The following is a 5,169-nucleotide window of genomic DNA, read 5'->3' as shown; positions in this document are numbered from 1 at the left end:
AAAAAAAAGAAAATAAAAGCCGTGACTAAAGCAAAAGGGGAAGAAAAAAGAAAAAAAATTCATTAGTGGCCAAAGAAAAGAAAGAAAAGCGAAATCCGTCCCGACTAGGTAGATGTAAGGAGATAAAAGGGTATTGTGTTAGCATCGAGGATGATAACATTTTGAAACCCATAGATTTTGTGGAAACTTGATTGTCCTCCTCTATACCTTGGCAAAACGAAGTGTTGTGATGTGATTGGCCTCTTACCCTCGTTATGATAAGTTAGCATTTGCATAATGTATTGCGGCGTTTGTGTTTTGAGATTATGTGCACATAGTATTTCATTCTGTTGGAGGCAATAACTTTAAAGACATAGCGGCAATCCTTTCTTTTCTTTATTGATTTATTAAAAAATTGTCACATTTCTTGGTGCTGAAAATTTTTGTGTGTAAAATCCTCTACTTTGGCATGCCTTCTCGTATGTGACTACTATTTTTGGTTGGGAGGAGGAGGAGATAGATTCTGGCCTTGTATTTATTGTAACAATATTTAAGTTCTTTATTATTATAGTTTTCTTTAATCTTATGAATTATTCCCTTTAGATTTCCATCCCAGCAGGGTGAGGGTGCAAGTTCAGTATATAGCAGTAGTGCATCTTACATGACCGCCCCTTAAAAGGAAAATGTATGTGCTTGCATGTAAGAGTTAAAGAAGTCTACCATGCTGCATATAGACAAGTATTATAAATTTTTCACTTCTAATCTTTACTGGCCCATGAATGCGGTTTATCCAGGTATGTGAGGTTGGGAATCATTGTTAACTAATAATTGAAGATAAAATCAGATTTCTTTTTTGTGTTCCATCTTTCTGTTAAACTCTTTAATGAAGTTCATCAAATATCTTTCAGTTACATTTGCTACACTTGGTGAGAACACCAGATGATGTCCCAGGATGTGCTTCTTAGTGCCGGTGTTCTGTGGTGCAGGTGACTATTTATATGCTATCATATCATGTTTATCATTTGTCCCCTACACTCTTATGCAGAACCCATTCATTAGTTCATTGGTTGTGCGAGCTATTCTTTTGAGGGGCTAGGTGTGTTAGTGCTCTCCTGCATTTATCTTTTTATGCTCTTGAAGTGTTGAAGGAGTAAAATTCAATTCCATACTCGACAATAGATATTGGGTGGTATTAAGTTATGAGCTTGCAGTAAGGTATTCTAAATGAAAAAAAGATTACATCATGAGAAGAATATATGGAACATAAGTACTGTAAAAATCTTTTAGGTACCTTTGAGGACTTAGCATTTTGCTAGGGATTTTCTTATCTATTTGTTGTTCTGCATCTTTAGTGATTTAATCTTTGGTTGCATTGTAAGTCACTCTCTTAAATCAATGTTTTTCTTGACTACTGGTGCAAAAAGCTCGAGAATTTGTTGTCACTTCCAAAGAGCTTATCATTCGGGGTTCAGTCTTGATAAGTCACTTGTACTGGCTTAATTCCTATCGATATTTATGTTGATCTATCTAGAGAAGTTATTTAATATCAATATCTGAAATTAAAGTGCTTATTCTGTTTATTCGATCTTATTGTTTTAGGAAATTATTGTGGAGATGCTGCTGATATGGCTAATACTGAATCGTCGAGTGTTGCAAGAGAAGCTGCAATACATAGTGCAGCTATTAGGTGTCCTCCAATGGTGTCTCGCTTCCAGTTATCATATGATCTTGCAGTCTCGTTATGTTCTAGGTTTGTTTTCTTTTCTTATGTGTGATCCTCTTCTGGTATCACGCAGAAATGGTCTCTTGGAAATTTAGTATTTTACTGGCACCCTATGGTAAGATAATAATTGTTATTTAAAATTGAAATATATGCAAATAATTGCTTCAGTTATGTAATATATGACTTTTGATCACAATTGGAATGTGTTGCGCTGTAGAATGATGCATGTTAGTTGAAGCTAAATGAAGGTAATTTGGTGGATATCTCTTAAGTCATAAAGTATCAGAGCATTTTAGAGGATGCTTGATGGTTTTGATTTTTTGAGTGCAATAATGGCAATATACTAAAATTGTCTACAGCAGTAGACATACTGTCCCCATATTCTTTTACTATTCCTTTCTCGAATTATGATATGCCTTTGCTATGTAAAATTGTTGAACTTATGTACATGAGCATGCAATTGCAATCTCTAGGATTTTGGCATCTAACTATTTGGACAATGCTCTGGTCCGTTGTTGTGGGATGGGATGTTTGATGCTACATTTAGGATATTCTACACAGTTTGGTCTTATGTAGACGTTATTGGTGATATTCATTCTTTTTAGTCAGTTTGGGAAAGATCGAAAGTGATGAGCTCCTGCTCAAGTATTGTTTCATTTGGTAATTTACTGAGTTGTGAAGCTATGTGAGTACATGTATCATGAATGATTATGCTACTCAAGATTGATTTATGATCAGCTACCCCCAAAACCCTTCTATTGTATTTGGTCTCTGAAATATGCAACTTGTTAATAGATCTAGATCTGAAACTTTGAAATAATTAAGCAGGCTGTTCAATTTGAGAATTGGAGTTCATTGGGTTTAGGCCTTGTCACTTGAATTGGTATTCCTTTGTCTATACCTGTATCATCCAGAATGGTACCTTGATGCCAATCAGGATCACCATGAACTCTGTGCTTCCTGTTTCCATCATGTCTGCTGACTTGTATTGAACTACTCTAGCTCTTTGCGGATCTTGGGGATCTTCAATAGCACTGAAGTGTTGTTTATATAACAAACTACTGCTGAACTGATGGAGTTGAATTAGTATCTAGTTTCTATAGAGACTAATTACTGGACTACAGACTATGATCATGATCATTCTGTTGCAATTTTTAGCGACAGAATATGAAATAAAGTAATTTCTACTGTGATAACGAAGAATTTTTTCGCTCTTATGATCATCTACATTTCTTAGACTAAATATATTATTAATTAGTTACTGAACGAGGTTCTTTCTTATTTACTTTGTTATTTAAATAGGATATCTATGGTAGAGAAATTTCTGTTTTTCCTGCGCCAAAGGGACAAATAATGACATGGAAGGAGTCTTTACTTGATACACCTACCTATAGTTGGGTATGCTTGTTTTACAATGTCCCTAAGACGGGCGTGTTCTTTTTCAGGTAGGAGATGTGGCATTGTCCATATTGCACAGTATGGTAGCCGCTCATTCAGATATAGATGATGCTGGAGAGATTGTTACACCAACCCCCAGAGTAAAGAGGATCTTGTCAAGCTCACGTTGTCGTCCACATATTGCACAAGTAATATTTTTAAGTGCCTGTCCTATTGGTTGTGTGTGCTCTTGTCCCAATTTGGCCAACTGAAAAATCTACTCAGACTTATTAGAATAAAAAATTGCTAAAAACGCAGAAAGTTATGCTTATGATTGTATCTTTTGTTTATTTACCTGGAGAGCCTGAAAAATGTAAAGGTTGATATGTGGTTTCAAATAAGTTCCATCAACCTTTGTCCTCAAATGTTTGAGATTTTCAATCTGGCAGTTCTATGATTTGTATTTGCTTAGGGATAGTAAGTCGAGGATTATGTTGATGGATATGCGAGGGTGGGGTACAGCATTTCCGACTTCTGTTAAAAGAGTTCTAAATTTTGCTTGTACGTAGATCTGGTACAAGTTGGTTCAAAAGAATTATGAAGGGCTGTTCATTTTTTTCCCTTCCCTCAATCTTTACTCACTTCAACGAGCAGGCCATTCTTTCACGTACATAAAGCACTGGGCCCCTTTAAGTATTCCTTTGGTTATGAGCTTGGTTACATAAAAGATTGATGTGTGGCACGTAGAGTAAAATAGGATCAGAGCTTTATCCTACAATAAACCGGTTGCCATGCAAGCCATTTAAAATGGGAGTTAGTTGTCCGGTATTTGTGCTTATCATCACATGAGATGCACATTGGAGACTGATTGAGCAAACAACTGTAGAAGGGTCACTGGAACTATTGCACCTCCTTAAACTAAGATACAGTTTCCGTGTAATATGCACTTAGGATATCCACGTATACTAGTATCCTTAAACTCCTGGTGTTTTAAAGATGCAACTTTTCATATTCTCTTGTGCCTTTTCATGGTAATTATATTATAACACTTTCACTTTGGAAGTGGGGTGTTCCTTTCTTTGCCTTCCAGAGAGGTTTGAGATGTTTTCTTTTTTTTTCTTTTGTTTTTAAGCTGAACTAGGCAGTGGCTGGATGGTGGCTCCATCAATATGCATATTGTTTCTTAATTTCAGAGCTTTGGTTAATGAACCAAACTCTTTCCTCTATTTCTTATGTGCAGGGAATGCTTTCTGGTGAATCGACTATTGTTGATGCTGCCGCTGCTCTGCTGAAAGCTACAGTTACTAGGAACCCAAAAGCAATAATCCGATTCTACAGTACAGGCGCATTTTATTTTGCTCTGGCTTACCCTGGATCTAATCTTCTTTCAATTGCCCAACTCTTCTCAGTAACTCATGTTTATCAAGCTTTTCATGGTGGTGAGGACGCTGCAGTTTCCTCTTATCTACCTTTGACGAAACGAAGTGTTTTGGGCGGCCTCTTACCTGAGTCATTGCTTTATGTACTGGAACGTAGCGGCCCAGTTGCTTTTGCCGCAGCAATGGTTTCTGATTCTGACACTCCTGAGATTATTTGGACACACAAGATCGAGCAGAAAAATTTGATCCGTCAGGTAGCCCTGAATCTGCAACTGGAGTTTGCTACTTGTCTTTCACCCCAAGCATCTTTTGTTAACATTTAGTATTTACATTCTAAAACATGGTGGTAGTTGAGTCATCCTCAATGCAAATAAGTGCTGCATTTAACTCTCAGTTTTATTTGATTTGGTTCTTCAGCATCTTGGTGATTTCCCCAGAAATTGTCACAGCAATGTCATTCCTTATATGACTATGCTCCAATGCCACCAGTGACATATCCAGAGCTGAAAGATGAAATGTGGTGTCATCGTTATTATCTCGAAACTTATCTGATGAAATTAGATTTCCTAATTGGCCTATTGTTGAACATGTTGAGTTTTTGCAATCATTGCTAGTAATGTGGAGAGAAGAGTTAACTCGAAGGCCAATGGACCTTTCTGAAGAAGAAGCTTGCAAGGTACTAGAGATTTCCATTGATGAAGTATCCAGAGA

At 36.7% G+C, this 5,169-nt stretch overlaps 1 long non-coding RNA gene and 1 pseudogene across 1 annotated transcript in view; both read left to right on the top strand.

Annotated features, from left to right (window-relative positions):
- The window catches only part of LOC105179753, a 3,448-nt gene extending 1,992 nt beyond the window's left edge, over window positions 1–1,456 (top strand). The window contains exons 3-4 of the long non-coding RNA XR_002286384.1: window positions 888–965; window positions 1,404–1,456. This is a non-coding gene — a long non-coding RNA (uncharacterized LOC105179753). The remainder of the gene's footprint in view (window positions 1–887; window positions 966–1,403) is intronic.
- A 1,599-nt stretch (window positions 1,457–3,055) lies between these two features.
- Window positions 3,056–5,169, top strand: part of LOC105179757 — a 10,236-nt pseudogene continuing 8,122 nt past the window's right edge.

This window comes from Sesamum indicum, unplaced genomic scaffold (genome assembly GCF_000512975.1).
Source record: "Sesamum indicum cultivar Zhongzhi No. 13 unplaced genomic scaffold, S_indicum_v1.0 scaffold00199, whole genome shotgun sequence".
In the NCBI taxonomy this organism is placed as follows: Eukaryota; Viridiplantae; Streptophyta; class Magnoliopsida; order Lamiales; family Pedaliaceae; genus Sesamum; species Sesamum indicum.
The sequence above is the reverse complement of the archived record's forward strand: the minus strand, read 5'-3'. Positions and strand labels throughout refer to the sequence as shown.